Genomic DNA, 22,232 nt, shown 5'->3' with positions numbered 1-22,232 from the left:
TAAAATATCTGATGCTGAAAACCAGTCAATGGCAGCTCTAGATCACAAAAAAGTAAAAATAAAGGATGCATCTAAGGGTAAAAACCTTTTCAAGGCACCTAAAGATGGGAGACTTGAGACTCTTCCAAAACACTTTCATGAGGAATCACCCATATTGATTGAACCCACTCAATCAATCAACATTGGTACCATAGAAGCAGTCAAAAATATACACCTTGCAGAATCTCTGACAGAGGAGGAAAGATTGACATTTATCATTTTTTTTTAAGAAAAGCAATTTAACTTTGCTTGGTCATATGCCGATATGCCCAAAGTTGATCCACACTTAATCATGCATCACTTGTCCATCTCTCCAGGAGTTAAGCCAGCCAAACAAAAGCTATGAAAGATGAATCCACAAGTGGCACTCATGGTCAAAGCTGAACTAAAGAAATTATTAGATGTCGGATTCATACGACCCATTGACTATGCAGAATGGATCTCCAACATAGTGCCAGTATCAAAACCAGATGACAGTATCAGAATCTACACTAATTTCAGAGATGTCAACAAAGCCTATCCAAAAGATGACTTTCCTTTACCTAGCATCGACATAATTGTAGACCTCACAGCGGGCCATGCAATGCTCTCACTAAAGGATGGTTTCTCAGGCTATAATCAGATCAAAATAGCCCCGAAAGATCAAGACAAAACAACATTCACCTATCCTTGGGGAATGTACTGTTGGAATGTTATGCCTTTTGGCTTAAAGAATGCAGGGGCTACTTATCAGAGAGCAATGATAACAATCTTTCATGACATGATGCACACATTCATGGAAGACTACGTGGATGATCTACTAGCTAAATCATTCACAAGAGCAGAACATCTTAGCATCCTAACAAAAATCTTTGATCGATTGGAGATATTCCAAGTTCAGCTCAACCCTAAGAATTGTGTCTTCGGGGTTACATCAGGAAAGTAGTTGGGCTACATTGTCTCAGCTAAAGGTATTAAAGTGGATTCAACAAAGGTACAAGCCATTATGGAGATGCCACCACCAAAGAATATCAGTCAACTCAGATCTCTACAAGGATGACTTAAATCAATCAGGCGATTCATCACTCAATTAGTTGATAAAAGTCTACCATTCAATCATTTGCTCCATAAGAATATACCTTTCAGATGGGAGACCAAGTGTGTAGAATATTTTTATCAAATCAAACATTATCTGATGAACCCACCAGTTCTAGTACCACCAGTCATAGGAAAGCCCCTTATTTTATACATTTCAACAACAAATATATCACTGGGGGGCACTATTAGCATAAGAAGATCAACAAGGAAAAGAATGAGCCATCTACTACATCAACAGAACATTGAATAGCTACGAACTCAACTAAACATTCATTGAGAAGGTTTGTCTAACAGTAGTCTTCGCATCTCAAAAGTTCTGACATTATATGCTAGCACACACAATTAAGCTAGTAGCAAAAATTGATCCTCTCAAATATCTACTCAGCAAGGTAGCTCTTACTGGATGATTGGCTAAATGGGTCATGATTCTCAGTGAATTTGACATCCAATACATAGAACGAAGGGCCATCAAAGGACAAGCAATTGCAGATCAACTAGCTGAAGCACCGCTACTAGGAGAACAAACTATGGAGATTGAATTTCTAGACAGGGACGTTCTTGCTATTTCTACCACGCAATGGACTCTATACTTTGATGGATCCTACACTCAACATGGTTTAGGTGTTGGCATTCTTTTCATCACTCCTGAAGGACACACTATACCAAGATCATATAGGCTTATGTTCCCATGCACAAATAATGTGGCTGAATATGAGGCATTGGTTATAGGCATCAAAATGGCCATAGAATGGAAAATCATAGAGTTAATGGTCTATGGAGATTCACAACAAGTCGTCAATCAAATCAACAACGACTATCAGACAAAGGATGACAAGCTAATACCCTACAAACGAATGGTGGATGACTTCAAACAATATTTTATACACATCACCTTCGAGCAGATACCAAGGTTGAACAACAGAGCAACCGATGCCATGGCTACTATCGCTTCATTACTACAAATTCTAGAGCAACAGAGTCGTTATGAATTCCTGGTAGAGCAACTATTCTCCCCGACGGAGTGAATCCCATGTTGTCTATGCCTTAACCGTTTTAGATTCACCTTTATATGGACCAATATATGATTATTTAAAGAATAACATCCTGCCCATTGACTTATCTTGGAATGGAAAATGTAATTTTATCCGACAAGCCACCCGTTATACCCTTACTACTGATACTTTGTATTGTTGAGGTCTAGATGGTACTCTTCTTCGTTGCCTTGATCGTAATGATTCTGATTCCACTTTACACGAGCTTCACGAAGGTATTTGTGGAACACATTCAAGTGGGACTACTCTTGCCAAAAAGATTCTGAGGATGGGATACTACTGGCCTACAATGGAGAAAGATTCTTACCACTTCGCTAAGAAGTGTCCTAAATGCCAGATCCATGGCAATTTGATACATGCACCAGCACAGGAACTGCAGCCATTTACAACATCCTAGTCCTTTTGTTAGTGGGGGCTAGACTTGGTTGGCAAAATTCATCCTTCATCTTCAAATGGACACAAGTTCATTATAACTACAATAGAATACTTTACCAAGTGGATAGAAGCAGCCCCAATGACCACAGTAACTGGAAAACAAATTGCGTCTTTTATCCTAAACTATATGATCTGTAGATATGGTATTCCAAGTTCCATCATCACTGATAATGGACGACCATTCAAAAACCAAGATGTCTGAGAACTATGTGAACAATTAAAAATACAACATAGGTTCTCTACAACATACTACCCCCAGGGAAATGGTCAAGCAGAAGCATCCAACAAAACAATACTGAAGATTCTCAAGAAAATAGTAAATGATGCAGGCAAAGATTGGCATATCCAACTCAATCTAGCACTTTGGGCATATAGAACCAGCATCTGTACACCTGCAAGAGCAACACCTTTCTCATTGGTCTATGGATCAGAAGCTATTTTACCGTTGGAGGTAGAAATTTCATCTCTTAGAGTCTCTCTAAAAGGCTTAATCCCAGATGAAGAGTATCGTGTCAACCAACTGTGAAAACTAGAACTATTAGATGAAAGATGTCAGCATGCTTACACTCATCTCAAAGCATATCAGAAATGCATGTGCAGAAGCTACAATCACAAGGTCATCCCTCGCAATTTCAAGGTTGGGGACCTAGTCCTCAAAGAAAATCCAAGAAATCAACAAGATCGAGAAAAGAAAGGGAAGTTTGAACCTAACTAGTTGGGTCTCTATGTCATCATATCACTCTATGGATCAGGTGCCTATCAGCTCACAACCTCAGAAGGAGATGTGCTCGAAGAACCAACTAACAACATTCATCTGAAGAAATACTACACTTGAGTAGTCTAATGCACAGAAAAAGCAAAAAAATAAAATAAAATAAAAAAATCCAGAAAAAGAAAATAAAAAGGTACAATAAAAGCAACTGGTGAAAACTTGGTAACAGGTGCTATTGTGAAAGAACAACTCCTCCATCTATAAACTTGTAGTAAAGTACTATCAGCCATCACCCGCCACTTAGCAAATATCCATTCAGGACATACTTAGTGTAGTCACTATCCTGGTCTATCGATATATATCCTCTTACCACATTCCACCATGGCTTGGAAATCACTGTATATATGCACATCAAGAGGCACACTCGGCTAGGGGCAATAAATTGTCAAAACTTGCAACACATTCAAAACATCAAAACTATTTACAAAACTCAAAAATATCACAATCCAATGACCAAAACTACACTTCATCGCAAAATAAAACAAAGAATCATAGAAATACCAAAGATGGATGATTTTATGAAGTACTAAATGTTGCATTATCGCATAAAATCTTGACTATTTTTGCATTTTGAACTTTTTAAATTATTGGATTCTCTGCATTTTCTCACTAAATGCTTCAAAGCTAGAGATCATGGGGAAACTCCAATATTTTCTTAGTCTTCTATCTGGGAGGCGATCATTTGTACTGTGTAAATACTTGTCTCAAGATGTGATACATCGAGTATCACTGAAGACATGATGCCACTTTATGCATACAAATGGTTTAATCTTGTCTGTTTATACGCAATCTGCACTCTGGTCGTCCTAGTTCAATTATACCTTGACGCTTGTGCTATCTTGAAATATCAAACATCATGTAAAATTTTCTGAGGTCATTATGGTTCAATTATACCATTATGCTTGTATAAATTTTCAACATATCCCAAACAAATCAATGCTCAATGATGATACTTATCTTGAAAGCAAATAACATATGGTTATATCAGGATGACAAATCCAGAATAAGGATGCTCAAAAACAATTAGTTGCATATCATTTTACAATTAGTTGCATATCATTTTACAATTAGATGCATATCATTTTACAATTAGATGCATATCATTTTCAAAATATCATTCATCATTCATCATTGCATCCCTCGCATGCATATCTATTGCATCATCATGGAATCTTTCTTCACTTTCATATCTTCATCATTCTTCCAAACTATCTTCATCATTCTTCCAAACTATCTTCTATCATTCTTCCAAACTATCTTCTATCATGTCTTATACAGGATGTATCTTTCCTGAAACCAGATGTTTTGATCAGGTCTTATACAGGATATATCATTCTTGAAACCATATGTTTTGATCAGCTCTTATATAGAATATATCATTCCTGAAACCAGGTGTTTTGATCGGTCTTATACATGATATATCATTCCTAAAATTGGACGCTCGATCATCCATGTCTTATATAGGCAGTATCATTCTTGAAACCAGATGCTTAATCATCCATGTCTTGTACAGGCGGTATCATTCCTGAAACCAGACGCTCGGTCATCCATGTCTTATACAGGAGGTGTCATACCTGAAGCCAGACTTGATCTCAATCCAATCAATCTAATCAATCTTATCAAATCCATGCATGTAATCACTATCCACTCTTCTATCTTTGAAATAGCATTCTTCTTCTTTCGAGAGATCATTCATGCCTTTTGTGCATGAATGATCTCCCAAGGGGGCATTATCATATCAAATCTCAACATCAATTTCTATCAATTTCATATCAAATTTTCATATCAAATCAATTCTTCATATCTGAGGCATCATCAATATCGCTCATCAAATCTGGGGCATCATATCGACTTTTCATATCAAATCAATTTTTCATATCCATAATCTGATATCAACTTTTCATATCAAATCAATTTTTCATATCCACAACATCATATCGATCAAATTTTGACAGCTTATTCAACAATTTTTCTTTGAATCAACATGTGCGTACACGTCACTTCAAAGAGGGGCAAAATGTAGACGTATAAAAATGACCATATTCCTAAATGAATATTTTATGTTCATTTCTCTATTTAATTAAATCCAATTTAATTAAAATATCCACATTCCTCTATTTAATTAAGTAAATTACTCAATTAAATTCACTATACCATTTAATAGGATAAATCCATTTTATTCAATTAAAGCCCCTATCCACTTTTTAATTAAATTCAAATTTAATTAAAATAGTTATCCTAAATTAAATAAATCTAATTTATTTAATTGCAACCAAATTGAATTAAATTGAATTAAAACCTATTTTCCCTCACCCACTTGCAAAATCCTACACCTCCCACTTGCATACATAACCCTCTTTCTAACCTCTTCTAGATTCTTCTAATCCTAATTAATTAACCCAAACCCATCCATTATCCCTTTCCCCTAAATTTGAGGAGGTCACTTCTCAAATTTGGAGTAAAGTCTTCAAAATGCATTAAAGCCTTTATCCATTCAACAAGCTAACTTTTTGAATGCCCCCAAATTTGGAAGGACTCTTACAAATTTGTCCCCAAAGTCTTCATAACCATTAATGGTTAACTCAACCCTCTTACATGGTTAAAGAATTTCCATAAACTCAACCTCCATCTAACCCAAGGGTCTCATCAAGCATTTATTGCTTTGACCATGGTTATCTGATCCAAGGGATATTTTTCACTTAAAATTTAAGTATCTTCAATGCTCCAAAAATCAGCTCAACCAATCAGTGGTTGCCATGTGGCATGTTGAAATTAGAGCATTTCAAACTATTTGTCAAAATTGCTATCCATGGGTTTTGATCCCATAACCTCCTCCTTACAAGTTGGCACTTCCACCGCTATGCCACATGTCCTATTTACTATTTTAAGTGGTAAAGTTTGTTTTATGCAATGCGGATGGGGACAAAACTAGGGTGTGGCCCGTGTGGGGGTTGAGCCTATGACCCCACATGGCCCAAATAGGCTACAACTGATGCACCATTGAGGGCCTCGGAGTTAATTGCGGAAATCACTTTATTTAAACAATCTTCATCAGCCAATCCTTATGTAAATAGGGGTATTGGCAAAAACAAACCCCTAAAATATGAAGATTGATTGAACCCCTAAAATGGTAAAGGGATTTATTCATAGTTTATTGTTAGGGGAGAAGATTATTTTTGTAGTTATTTGTTTTAGCCTAATTCTGGCTAAATTTGTGTATAAAAAGGAGGTAAAAAGCCTTTGTAGAGAACCAGGTGATGAGAAGGAGATAATGAGCTTGAAAATTTGTTCATTATTCCTCCACATTGGAGAATAATGTTGCCATTGCGCTTGAAGGGAATATCTTGTAACACTTGTAATTGATTTTGGAGCTAATTGGATCGGTCCCCCTATTGGAGCAGGACCCAGAGACGTAGTCCGACCCATGGATGAACTCCGTTATCAATTGTGTTTTGTCTTCTATCTTTCTACTCTCTTTCTTTCAGTTCATTACCTTTATTATGCTTTGTTCATTTAAGCATTATTATGTTAATTCACTCAGATTAAAGCTTTGAATTAACTTGTGTAATATTGTTAAGCATTTGTCTGTAATTGTCGTAGATCCTAATTAGATCAAGTTTGGTATCGGAGCTTTGTTTGACTAGTATTGCAGAATTGAATGCTAACAAGATCCAGGATTCAACGAGGTGAAGACAGGCTTGAAGAATATAATCCTGAGATTGGAAAATGAAGAACTAATCCACCACCACAGATGGAAGGAAAAGGTGGTGAAGAAGGTTCCGAAGATAAGAGTATTCAGAAGACTCTTCAGAATTTGGAAACCATTGTACAAGTTTTAGTACAGGAGAGAGAGGACAAGATGCGAAGACGTGCAGCTCGTGAGAACAAAGGAAAAAGACCAGGAGGTGACCGTGAGCCTCCAAAAACACCCCCATCTCCTTCTTCTCCTTCTTCCCCATCTTCTCCCTCTTCTACTCATTCCAAGTCTTCTTCTCTTTTCAAGAGTTCACATAAGCCTAGAATTAAATTGGATGTAAAATTTGATCTACCAAAGTATTGTGGGGAGTTAAATGCTGAAAAATTAGATGATTGGATTCAACAGGTTGAAGTCTATTGTAGAGTCCAAAACCTCTTAGATGATTCTGGTAGGATCCAGTTAGCTACTCTTCGGTTAGGAGGTACAACTCTAACCTGGTGGGAGAGTAGAATTCAGGATGGGTCTTCACAATATGGTAAAATCAATTTAACTTGGTCAGACTTTGTTAATGCTCTCAAGAAGCAATTCTATCCCTTGGGCCATATGCAACAGTTAATGATGAACTGGCAACTTTTTAGGCAAGGGAAAGGTCAGTCTGTCCAGGATTACACCCATGAATTCAGAAAGAAGGCTATTGCATTAAATGTTCCATTGTATACCCAGGACACATTGCTTAAGTACATAGGTGGTCTTCACTCTTATCTGAGACATTCAATTTTGGTCTTGGATCCTAGTAACTTTGATGAAGTCTATGTCCAAGCCACACACCTAGAGTCAAGAGGTAAGGGTTCTTTTATTGATAAGTCTGATAAGAAGCCATCTAAGTTTGAGAACAAATCCCAAAACAAAGGGAAGGGGAAAAAGATAGCTACAGTGAAGAAAGAGGGTGAAAAACCCACATGCTCACATTGCAAGAAAGAAGGGCATGATGATTCTAGGTGCTGGAGGCTACACCCTGAAAAGAGGCCAAAGAGATATGGTGGAAACAAAGACAAACAAAAGACTGCTGCTATAGTTCAACAGGATCTTGGATCTGACTCTGGAGATGAGACAAAGATCGTTGTTGCTGGAATCCAAGGTAAAGAAAAAGGTAGATCTCTCTCATCAGCTACAAGTTCTTCTAATATAAGTGCAAGTACAAGTAAAGATTCTACTCCTAAGAATGATAAGCAAAGGAATGAATTATTTCATATTCGGGTTGTTATCAAACATACTAAAGTTGATACATTATTTGATATGGGTTCTCAAGTTAACTTGATATCTGAAGAAATTGTTAAAAAGCTTAACTTGACTACAACACCTCATCTGAAACCATACCCTCTGGGATGGGTTTGCAATGATGCACAATTGCAAGTAACTAAACAATATAAGATAAGATTTGCTATCACTGTAAACTTTGTAGATGAGGTAGAAGCTAATGTAGTCCCTTTAGATATTTGTGGTCTTGTACTTGGGAGTTCCTATTTGTTTGACCGACAGGGTATATTCTATAGGGGGGAGAACAAGTATCATCTTTTTAAAGATAAGATTGAATACATTGTACGGGCACATAAGATAAAGACTAATCTTGCACTAGTTAATGTTGGTCAGATGAAAAGGTTGGTCAATTCTAGTAAGAACTTTGTGTTAATGCTTGTAAAAGCCAAAGAAGATGAAACATCTGAGGGATTTAAGGGATGTGATCCTAAACATAAGGCTGAAATGGTCAAAGTTGTTTCCGCTTACGATGACTTGTTTCAGGAACCAAAAGGATTGCCTCCTAAGAGAGAGATATAGCACAAGATCCAGTTGCAGCAGGATGTGCCCCTTGCAAACATTGGCATGTACCGTTTATCAGTCTTGCAAAATGAGGAGATTAAAAAGCAAGTTCAAGAGCTGGTTGAAAAAGGAGTTATCTGTCCTAGTACTTCTCCTTGTGGTTCTCCTATTGTGTTGGTTCCAAAGAAAGATGGGACTTGGAGAATGTGCATCGACTACAGGGCTCTGAACAAGATAACGGTAAAGAACAGGTACCCTCTTCCTAGAATTGATGATTTACTTGATCAGTTGAAACATGCAATTTATTTCACTAAGTTAGACTTGTGTAGTGGATATCATCAGATACAAATTGCAGAAAATGATATTTGGAAAACTGCTTTTAAGACTAAACAGGGACTGTTTGAGTGGTTGGTTATGCCCTTGGGGCTTTGTAATGCACCAGCTACATTCATGAGAGTCATGAATGATGTTTTTCGTCCTTTTATTGATGATTTTGTCATAGTCTACCTAGATGATATTCTTGTATTCAGTAAGTCTTGGGAAGATCATGTAATTCATGTTAAAAAAGTCCTTGATGTATTAAGGAAAGAAAAACTTTTTGTAAAGATGTCTAAATGCGAGTTTGCTAAGACATCCTTAGTGTACCTAGGCTATGTTGTAGGGAATGGTCAACTAAAAGTAGACCCTACAAAGGTCGATTGTATTGTAAAATGGCCTAAGCCAAGTACAGTCATAGAAGTCAGGAGTTTTTTAGGTGCAGTTCAGTACTGGAGGAAGTTCATTGCAAACTTCTCTTTTATTGCTTCATCATTGCACACATTGACCAGTACGAAGGCAACTTTTCAGTGGGGAGGTCCACAACAGAAGGCTTTTGACACTTTGAAGGAAAATTTGAGCACCGCACCAGTTCTGGCTTTACCAGATTTACATCAACCATTTGAGATCGAGACAGATGCTAGCGGGTTTGCCATGGGAGCTGTAATCATGCAAGGAGGTAAACCAGTTTGCTACCACTCTGAAACTTTTTCGGGAGCAGTAAGTAACTATCCCACTTATGATAAGGAACTTTATGCTTTAGTTCAGAGTGTTAAGAAATGGAAACACTACTTAATGGGCAAAGAAACTATGATCCACACTGATCATCAGCCACTTCAGTATTTGCACTCACAGTCTAAACTGCAACAAAGTAGGCATTTTAGGTGGATGGGTTTTCTTCAATAGTTTCATTTGGTGATTAAGTATAAGAAAGGTGCCCATAAAAAAGTAGCAGATATGCTCTCTAGGCCTCCAGTTAAGAATGCTTTGATAATCCTTAAAAATAGTTCCATGGTTCATGAAAGTTTTCAGGAACAATATGCTAATGATGAGAACTTTAAGGACATATATGCAGCTCTAATCCAGCATAAACATGTAGAAGAAAAAGATTACTATGTGCAGGATAACTTGTTGTACCACTTGGGTAATTTGTGTATTCCTAAAGATGAGCAGGCACAGGTGATTCAAGAAGCACATACCTCTTTGATTGCAGGACATTTCGGGGTAAGTAAAACATTGGTTCAATTACAGAAGTATTGTTACTGGCCTCGTATGCAAGAAACTGTTACAAAGTATATAAAGGGATGTGTAATGTGTGCAACCAGTAAACCAAGTAACAGGAAATTGGGTTTGTACACACCATTACCTATACCATCCCATCCATGGGAAAGTGTGTCTATGGACTTTGTGGGAGGTTTACCTATGTCTAGGAAGGGACATGATTATTTGTATGTTGTTGTTGATCGATTCAGCAAAATGTGTATTCTAATGCCTTGTAAGAAATAGGTCACTGCTAAACTAACAACTCATATGTACTTCCAATTTGTATGGGTTCATTTTGGGTTACCTACTTCTATTGTATCGGATTGAGATTCTCGATTCTTAGGGGAATTTCGGACATCTTTGTGGGGACTCATGGACACCAAGCTGAAGAAGAGTACAACCTTCCTTCTGCAGACTAACGGACAGACAAAGGTAGTCAACAAGATAGTTGTTCATCTGCTTAGAGGTTACTATAGCAAGCATCCTAAGTTGTGGGATGAGAATCTTCATTATGTGCAACATGCTTACGACCATGTAGCACATTCTTCTACAAAGAGGTCTCTTTTTGAGACTTGCTTCGGCTATTTGCCAAAGACACTAATGGACTTTGCTTTTGGAAAGGATGATGTTATAGATGGACGCCATGATGTAGAAAGGGCTTTAAAGTTCATCCAGAAGGTCCAAGCAATCCATCAGCCAGTAGAAGCACAGTTGGAGCAGAGCCAAGAAAAATACAAGGCTTGCCATGACAAGCATCGCATAGATCATCATTTTCAGGTTGGTGACCATGTTTGGTTACATATCAGCAAGGAAAGGATGCAAGGTGAAGGTAAGAAGCTTAAGCCTATCAGATATGGTCCCTTTGAGATCTTGGAAAAGATTGGTACCAATGCCTTTCACCTTAATCTTCCTCCATATATGCAAATTTACTCAGTTGTAAATGTAGAAAATCTGAAGTTGTACTAGCCTCCAATGATATTCGATGAAGAGGCTAATATTCAAGTTCCTTCAGTTGATGACCTTGCACTTGAGTATATGTCAAAGCTTCCAGAGGATGTCATCCTAGACAGAAACATCAGATCTTCAAAAAGAGGTGGTGTTGAGTGCCTTAAAGTGGGACGAAAAGGAATGCATTCTGGTAAGGCAAAATGGATGGAGATTAGTAAAGTGAGGGAACTATACCCTCACCTACTTTCTAAGTAATCAAGCTTTCGGAGGTCCAAAAGCTCTCTAGTGGGGAGGCCTGATCCAAGGGATATTTTTCACTTAAAATTTAAGTATCTTCAATGCTCCAAAAATCAGCTCAACCAATCAGTGGTTGACATGTGGCATGTTGAAATTAGAGCATTTCAAACTATTTGTCAAAATTGCTATCCATGGGTTTTGATCCCGTAACCTCCTCCTTACAAGTCGGCACTTCCACCGCTATGCCACATGTCCTATTTACTATTTTAAGTGGTAAAGTTTGTTTTATGCAATGCGGATGGGGACAAAACTAGGGTGTGGCCCACGTGGGGGTTGAGCCTGTGACCTCACATGGCCCAAAATAGGCTTCAACCGATGCACCATTGAGGGCCTTGGAGTTAATTGCAGAAATCACTTTATTTAAACGATCTTCATCAGCCAATCCTTATGTAAATAGGGGTCTTGGCAAAAACAAACCCCTAAAATATGAAGATTGATTGAACCCCTAAAATGGTAAAGGGATTTATTCATAGTTTATTGTTAGGGGAGAAGATTATTTTTGTAGTTATTTGTTTTAGCCTAATTTTGGCTAAATTTGTGTATAAAAAGGAGGTAAAAAGCCTTTGTAGAGAACTAGGTGATGAGAAGGAGATTATGAGCTTGAAAATTTGTTCATTATTCCTGCACATTGGAGAATAATGTTGCCATTGCACTTGAAGGGAATATCTTGTAACACTTGTAATTGATTTTGGAGCTAATTGGATCGGTCCCCCTATTGGAGCAGGACCCGGAGACGTAGTCCGACCCACGGACGAACTCCGTTATCAATTGTGTTTTGTCTTCTATCTTTCTACTCTCTTTCTTTCAGTTCATTGCCTTTATTATGCTTTGTTCATTTAAGCATTATTATGTTAATTCGCTCAGATTAAAGCTTTGAATTAACTTGTGTAGTATTGTTAAGCATTTGTCTGTAATTGTCATAGATCCTAATCAGATCATTATCCTTAAACCTTTGCACAAGAATTTATCCTTTGGGTAAAAGTTTTATCCAATGGATAACCTTAACTTAACCTTAACCCTTAACGCCTAGGGTAACCATGCGGTCTTCTCAAGCATTTAATGCTTCTTACACCTCCTCTCAACCAACCTTATGTTGACAATTGTCACCATTTCATTGGTGCCAATTGCAAACATGGATTCCCAACTTTCAAACTTGGCCCTTGATTAACTCTTTCAATCCTAGCCATCCATTGCCCTATTTTTGCTATACATAGAGCTCTCATTCCTCCATTTTGGATATATCCAAGACTTTAGCATCTCACTTATACTCAAATCCATTCAAGCTTTCATATTTTATATGCTCATCATTTAGCTTCTCTTTTAAATCAGGAATTAATCTAAATATGCTAATTTAGAGTATGTTCCTTATCATTTAGCTTAATCATGGTCTAATATAGGATAGTTTTGTTTACTAACCTTGTCATCTTATAGCTAGTTTATTGCATTTGTAGCATCATGCATAGCTTAGGATGCATCTCATCTTAAAATCCATAAAAGCATCCCTCGTTCTTGCATTTGCCATCGCTAAACCATTTTGCTTAGTGATCTGAGAGAAAAAACATTAGTTTGAGGGACTGTGCAAGATAGAGAACCATGGAACCATCCTTGGGAAGCTGAGCCATGCTTTATGACTTCATAGCTTGCACCAAGAAGTCCTGTGGGTGTGTGAGCAAGGCTCCATAGAGCTCAATTTTTCACATATTGAGTTCTATCAGCCCGCTTTTCCCGCATACAGTATCAAATTCAAATATCTTAGATTTTCTACAAAAGAAGGTGTGAAATCTAAGGATCCCCAATAATCCTCTAAGAGTTATTATTTAGGAACTTCTTTAGTAGGACATGGTGTATTTGTTTGAATTGCAGAGATGATTGTAGGAACTAAGAAAGCATAATATGCTTCAATTCATATGTTCTCATCAGTTTCTAAATCAAACACCTCATTATTATATGTGTAAGGCACTGCACAATAATTAGAAACAATTTTTGATTTCTTAGCAATATGAATGACATTGATTTGATCTTTGTTAGGATCTTCATTTTTGGGAGAGAGAGCATTGGAAACATTATAACAATGGGAAATAGGATCTTCTTCTTTCTCTAAGGTATCTTTGTGATTAAGACAAACATTAGGAAAGGGACTATCATATGTAATGAGTGCTTCATCTCTAGAGGGAAGATCATGAAAAGAAGTTATGATATCACTAGGATAAGTAGCCATAATATCACCCTCTTGCACCAAATAAGCCTTATGAGGGAGGTACTTTTTAGGAGAAAGGAACACAATTCTCCAAAGATTCATCTTTAGGAGGGAGATCTTTGAAAGAAGTGTCCATATTCCATTTTTGTACCAATGTGCCCTCATTAATGAGATCAATTTTGGGGGAGGGTACATCATAGCTATGAATGAAAGGGAGAACTAAATTATCATCATATGCATCAAAGGGAATATCATGAATATCTTTAATGTAACTCGAAATTGAAGTAGCAAAATAAAATAAGAACTCCATATGCACTTATGATCAAACAAGAAACTCATATGTCATTTAACCATAATAATGTTAACCCTATATAGGCATGGAGAATTGAATAATGGAGGGAAAATGAAATTTGAATTGGAAATTTGAAATTGTGAAATTGTGAAATTGTGAAATTTGAATTTGAATTTTGAAACTTGCAAAATAATTGAATAATGCAAAATTCTAGGAAAAATGATTACTCAATTAAATGAACAAATTGATTGAAAGAATAAAGAGCAATAATTATGTAAAAATAACCTCTTAATTTAAAATTAAAATTATCCGCAAGAGATTGAATTTTAAAATTAGGGCCTTGTGAAAATAACCTCTTAATTTTTAAATTTAAAATTGAAGGAATTAATTTAAATTTAAAAAATTAGGGCTCTTTTAATTAACCTCTTAATTTTAAAATTTAAATTTAAAATTAGGGTCTTGCAAAAAGAACCACTTAATTTTAAATTTGAAATTAACTCTAAGATTGAAATTTGGAAATTGAAAAAATTGGAAAATGCACAAGATTAATTTAGATTAAAAAATTAGGGTCTTTTTTTTTTTTTTTTTGATTGGTAAGAGGCCGAGGCCAAGAATTTTATTAATCATTTAAAAATTTTACAGTACTCCACTCGTGCGGGCACTGGTAGGAAAGAGTGGAGGTGAGAAAACCTCCGGCCTTGCCCGAGACCGTTATCTAGATAATCTCTACATCTATATACAAATAGTCACAGACTCTAATCATACATCAGCACCCCAGGCTAGGGTGAGCAGGTGGGAGGATGTTTCTCTCCCTTACAAGCCCTTGATTACAATTTTCATTTGTCACCAAAATCCTTGAACCATGGCTTTGAGTTTGAGCTTTGATTGCTTATAGTTCTTGATATTTGTTTAGAGATGGCCCTGCTCCTTCTGCATGGTTCGTATTCAATAACTTGCCCAGATTATTAGAAACATTTAATATGCTAATCCAAGAGAATTTTACAAGATTGTAGATAAAGCCCCCCTTTTTGAAATTTGGCCATCCAAAGTTATGAAACATCTGTCTACCACCTCGTGTTTATGTACTCGGATGCTATCCCTAATGATGGATGATTTCCAGGATACAATAATCATACCTGCCTGAGATCACCCTATTAAGATATAGAAACTCAAGGAGTTAGTCTCAAAAAACTTCAGAAGAAAAGTACATATTCGATGATTAAAACCCTTTGGAGATGGAGATAGATCACTGTGTAAAGGTAGGGCAGGTTCCTTAAATATTTCTGCAAAGAAAACGCGGTGAGTTGCAGTACTTCATAGATTTTAAAACAAGAGCTAAAGTGAGGTAATATAGGATCGGCCCCCTTCCTATTGAGATTAAGCTGGAGAAAGCTAAAGGAAGAACTAAAAAATCTGAGACTTTTAGCTTAAAAGTTTGAGAAAGAGGCCGATAAATACATATGGGACTCTACAAGGATGCAAGTATGAATATATTTCTAAAAAAGAAAAATAAGAGCTATAAAGGAATATATATATATATATATGTGTGTGTGTGTGTGTGTGTGTGTGTGTATACATATATATATGTGTATATATATACATATATATGTGTGTATATATATATATACTGTAGCGTCCTAAAATTGTGACACTTGCAATTTCGACTGCATTTCGGTCTTCACGATGGCGACGCAACATGCAACCTGAATGGAGACCCCAAAACTTGCTCACGACACTGAAAACTGCATTTTTCAAGCACCCTGGCCTGAACCTCCTTGCACCCTGATGTCCCGGGAGGTGGGACTAGAGCGCCCAGCGCCCTGGTCCCTCAGGACCAGGGTGCCCAGTGTAAGGAAGTTAAGTAGCGGAAACAACTTCCTACACTAACCTTGAGAGGAGGGTAATGCAAAACTTTTTCAGATCATTACAACAGTTACAGAAAATAGAAATAGATATAATAGCAATCATACCACAACACAATGATTTACGTGGGGAAAACCCTTTCGGGAGAAAAACCCCACCCTCCAAAAGCAGCTCAATATTTTATTCAGCAATCAAAAACAGATTACAAAATACTTGCAGAGCAAGCTCTTCGTAGGAGTAGCACTAATCAGAGATTCAGAGGCAACTCAATAGCCATAAGACTCTTACACACAACCTCTATCTCACACACCTCATAAATAGGAGATACAATACAAGAAACCGTCAAACGGTATTACAAAACCATGGGCTAAAACCACCCAATAAGGTGTAGCTGACCTTATCTCCCTTCTATGACATGTTAAAGCACACATCAACACGTGTCGTTCCCTTTTATAGCTCATTTATGTATTCGATACAAATTATTTTTCCTATTTTAGGAGTACAAACTTCTGGAGGCCATAACTTGAGAACCGGGTGTCCGATTGGCGAACCGTTTGAAGCGCCGGAAAGCTCGCGAAGTGCTCTATCACCTCGTAACTCGCTTTTCCGGTTATGGAAAATTTTCAGGGCATTTCGGAGCCTCTAAAATCCCCAAAATTAAGTTTAAATATTTTATTGCACCCCTCCAAGATGAAAACTTTAATATCTTCAAAACTAGCTGTGACCTTGCGACGCAACTTTACCGGAATGCTTATCTAGCCAACCAAAAGCTTCAGGGAGAGTTTCGCACCATTTCGTGCTCAAATAAAAACTTACTATAAATAGTAACCTTGCATAAATGCAAGGTTGAGACACCATTTTTCCCAACAAATCTCCCACTTGTCGAACACCTTGCATGAGCGGAAGGGAATGTCAACACAATGAATCAATTGCTAGGGGCCATAAGGCCCATAGACTCTGAACACCATCTGAACTTCTCTGTGCTCACAGCCTTAGTTAAAGCATCTGCAACATTCATCAAAGTGTCCACCTTAACCAGCTTCACCCTACCATCTTCGACCATATCTCTAACAAAATGATACTGAACATCAATATGTTTGGTCCGGGCATGAAATGTCGGGTTCTTAGCTAGGCTAATTGCACTCTGACTGTCACAGTAAACTATCACTGTACCTTGTTTTATTCCAATATCCGAACACAGTCTCTTAAGCCAAATGGCCTCTTTACAAGCATGAGTAGCTGCCATATACTCTGCTTCAGTAGTGGATAAAGCAACCACAGCCTGTCGCTTACTCATCCAACTAATTGCACCACCAAACAAAGTAAACACATAAGCACTGGTGGATCTTCTGCTATCAATATCACCTGCCCAATCTGAATCTGCATAACCATGGATATCAAGGGAAGTCATTTCTCCAACTGAATTACCATGATAACACAAAGAATACTCTGAAGTACCCTTCAAATATCTGAAGACTCTTTTGACTGCATCCCAATGAACTCTACCAGGATTAGACATATATCTAGAAAGTACTCCCACTGCTTGGGCAATATCTGGTCTAGTACAGACCATAGCATACATCAAGCTTCCAACTGCACTCTGGTAAGGCACTCTGGTCATGTCTTCCATCTCCAATGGGGATGTAGGACAATCTGAAACAGATAGTTTCGTTCCAATTGTAAAAGGAACACTCAATGGTCTACAATTCTGCATGTTGAACCTCTGTAACACTGAATTCACATACTTACTTTGGCCTAGCCATAGCTTTCTGTTCGCCCTATCTCTTCTAATTTCCATCCCAAGAATGTGCTTTGTTGCACCAAGATCTTTCATTTCAAATTTAGCAGCGAGCTGAGACTTCAGTTCTGAAATCATACCTTTCCCTTTACCAATGAATAACATATCATCAACATACAATGCAATGAATAAGAAATGATCACCATAAGATTTATAATAAACACAGTGATCTGATTTAGAACGTTCAAATCCCAAACTCAACACATATGTATCAAATTTCTGGTACCACATCCTAGGACTTTGTTTGAGGCCATACAAAGATTTCTTCAATTTACAGACCAAATTACTTTTGCCTTTCACCACATAGTGCTCCAGTTGTGTCATATAAATATCTTCCTCCAAATCACCATGAAGGAAAGCAGTTTTCACATCCATTTGCTCAACCTCTAAATCATAAGCAGTAGCAATAGAAAGCAAAAATCTAATGGACGTCATTTTTGCGACAGGAGAAAATATCTCACCGTAATCAACATCCTCAACCTGAGAGTAGCCTTTTGCAACCAACCTTGCTTTATACTTCTCAATGCTTCCATCTGAACCAATCTTTTTCTTGAACACCCATTTACAACCAACAGGTTTTCGTCCTTCAGGCAATGGTACAAGATCCCATGTATCATTCTTTTTCAAAGCTGCCATTTCTTCCTCCATAGCAATCTTTCAGGATTCTGCATCATTCATACCTAATGCCTCTTCTACAGATTTCGGTTCATCCACACTAGTATTCAGAGCAAAAATACATCTCCAATCATCAGGTGAATACCTTTCAGGTGGTTGTCTATGTCTTGTAGACCTTCAAACAAGCTGAGTTGGAGGTTCTTCCTCCTCTTCTGAAGATTCAGAGCTAGACGAGCTCTCCTCAAATTCTTGCCTATCTAGGGGTCTTGATTCAACTCTTTCAGGTGTAGAAGGAAGTTGAATCGCATCTTCTTTTTTAGTCTGTTCTGGCTGCAATGTAACAGAAGGAGACTTAATTTCTCTAAAAATAACACTTCTACTGTGAATTACCTTTTGTGCAACAGGGTCCCAAAGCTTGTATCCTTTTACACCATAACTATACCCGATGAAGATACATTTCATAGCCTTGTTCTCCAACTTTGTTCGCTTCTCCTTTGGCACATGTGCATATGCCTCGCAACCAAAAACTCTAAGATGTCTCAATGAAGGCTTGTGACCTGACCATGCTTCCATAGGCGTTTTATCAACAAGAGCTGATGTAGGAGCCCTGTTAATCAGGTAGCAAGCAGTGGCAACAGCTTCAGCCCAAAACTTTTGTTCAAGACCAGCACCACTCAACATACTCCTAGCCTTTTCCATCAGTGTCCTGTTCATTCTTTCTGCAACTCCATTCTACTGTGGAGAATACGGAGTTGTCTTCTGCCTGTTAATTCCACAGTCTTTACAGAATCTATCAAAATCATTAGAGCAAAACTCACCGCCATTATCAGTTCTCAAACATTTTATTTTCTTTCCAGTCTGCAACTCAACCATTGCTTTAAATTCTTTAAAACGACTAAAAACTTCAGATTTACTCTTTAGAAAATAAACCCATGTCCTTCTACTAAAATCATCAATAAATGAAACATAATATGTGGATTTTCCAATCGAAGAGACATCTACTGGACCAAACACATCAGAATGGATAAGATCCAAAACACCACAAGTTTTATGAGAACTCGAGTAAAACTGAACGCGGTTTTGTTTTCCATAAATGCAATGCTCACAGAAATCAAAGTCAAGGTTACAGTCATTCAAACCTTCAACAAGGTTTTTATTTTTCAAGGTCCTTAGACCCTTTTCTCCAATGTGGCCAAGTCTCTGGTGCCATAACATAGTCTTCTCTGCAGGTAACTTTGCTTCAGACGAAAGAGCACCCTTAGGTACCCAAAAACCATTTCCATCTGCTGAAGGTGAAACCTTCAAATCTTCCAGTGAAGTATCCGCAGATTTACTTTTTACAGAAGTGCTATTACACTCAACAGTGTATGCTTCAAGCTTATACAAAGTGCCAAACCTGACACCTCTAGCAACTACCATAGCACCCTTAATCATCTTACATCCTGCTTCAGAAAAGACTACCTGCACACCTGCATCTATCAGTTTGCTCACAGATAACAGGTTTCGTTTTAATCCAGGGATATGCAGCACACCATTAATCCTTTTTATTCTACCATCAGAAAACCTGATTCTAACTTTACCTCGACCAACAATGTCTAGTTGTGAATCATCACCCGAGTACACCTTACCTCCATTAAATCCTTCATATTCAGAAAACCAATCTCTATTGGAAGTCATATGAAAAGATGCACCTGGGTCAATTAGCCAGGCATCATTACCTGCATGAGTCGCCAAAGCCACAATAAATGCATCACCATCTTCCTTGTCGGACTTAGAATCAGAATCGAACTTTTTCTTTTTCTTCTTCTTTTCTTCTTTGCAGTCCTTACAGATGTGACCCGGTTTACCGCAATTCCAGCAAAATGACTTTGGACTTTCCAGGAGATTTCGATCTCCCTTTGGGTTTGGACTTGCCGCGCTTCTCATTCTTCTTGCCTTTCTCCTTAGGTCTTCCACGAACGGTTAGGGCTTCCTTTGAACTGATGGATACCTTCCTCCGCATCTCTTCACCGAGTAGGGCACCCACCATGTCTTCAGATTTCAAAACAACAGAAGTACTACCGATAGCCATAACAAGAGAATCCCACGAATCAGGCAAAGAACAAAGCAAGATCTGACATTTCTCCTCCTCGTCCATCTTAACACTGACGGATACTAATTGAGCCACAATCATATTGAATGCTTCTAGGTGGTCTGCAATTCGTCCACCCTCTTCCATCTTCAAGGAATACAATTTCTTTCTTAAGAAAATTTGATTTAATAAAGATTTCACTTGATACATCTCACCAAGCTTAGTCCATAGCTTCTTTGCAGAGTTCTCTTCATGGACATTGATTAGAACAGAGTCTGCCAGGCACAGTCTGATTAGACCCTTGGCTTTTCGGTCCATAACATCATACTGAGCTGCCGCAGTAGGATCTGAGGGCCTTTGGACATTTGCATCAACAGCATCCCAAAGATCTCGATCTATTAGCAGATCTTCCATCTTCAGCTTCCACATCTCAAAATTACTTCCATTAAATTTCTCCACCTCTATTCTCCCTGACGAACTCGCCATCTGAATATTCCTGCAACAGGATCAAAAAGTGTCTTCTGCACAAGCTCCCACTCAAATCTAGATTAGTTCAAAAAACCCAACTGCCCACAATTGAAACCAAAGGTGATCAGGCTCTGATACCACTTGTAAGGAAGTTAAGTAGCGGAAACAACTTCCTACACTAACCTTGAGAGGAGGGTAATGCAAAACTTTTTCAGATCATTACAACAGTTACAGAAAATAGAAATAGATATAATAGCAATCATACCACAACACAATGATTTACGTGGGGAAAACCCTTTCGGGAGAAAAACCCCACCCTCCAAAAGCAGCTCAATATTTTATTCAGCAATCAAAAACAAATTACAAAATACTTGCAGAGCAAGCTCTTCACAGGAGTAGCACTAATCAGAGATTCAGAGGCAACTCAATAGCCATAAGACTCTTACACACAACCTCTATCTCACACACCTCATAAATAGGAGATACAATACAAGAAACCGTCAAACGGTATTACAAAACCATGGGCTAAAACCACCCAATAAGGTGTAGCCGACCTTATCTCCCTTCTATGACATGTTAAAGCACACATCAACATGTGTCGTTCCCTTTTACAGCTCATTTATGTATTCGATACAAATTATTTTTCCTATTTCAGGAGTACAAACTTCCGGAGGCCATAACTTGAGAACCGGGTGTCCGATTGACGAACCGTTTGAAGCGCCGAAAAGCTCGCGAAGTGCTCTATCACCTCGTAACCCACTTTTCTGGTTATGGAAACTTTTCAGGGCATTTCAGAGCCTCTAAAATCCCCAAAATTAAGTTTAAACATTTTATTGCACCCCTCCAAGACGAAAACTTTAATATCTTCAAAACTAGCTGTGACCTTGCGACACAACTTTACCGGAATGCTTATCTAGCCAACCAGAAGCTTCAGGGAGAGTTTCGCACCATTTCGTGCTCAAATAAAAACTTACTATAAATAGTAACCTCACATAAATGTAAGGTTGAGACACCATTTTTCCCAACACCCAGCGCCCTGGTCCTCCAGGACCATGGCGCCCAGCGCCCTGGTCCCTGGGTCCTATTTTGGGCCCGGTTTCCTAAGTGATATCGGGTCTTTTTGATTGCAATTTGGAAATATACTTCCCTGGTTGGCCTAAGGTCGGGAAAATCAGTCTATCAGCCCTAAATGACAAGTATATAAACTACATTTTC

The sequence above is a fragment of the Cryptomeria japonica genome, chromosome 6, assembly GCF_030272615.1.
Source record: "Cryptomeria japonica chromosome 6, Sugi_1.0, whole genome shotgun sequence".
NCBI lineage: Eukaryota > Viridiplantae > Streptophyta > Pinopsida > Cupressales > Cupressaceae > Cryptomeria > Cryptomeria japonica.
Note: the sequence above shows the minus strand (reverse complement) of the source record.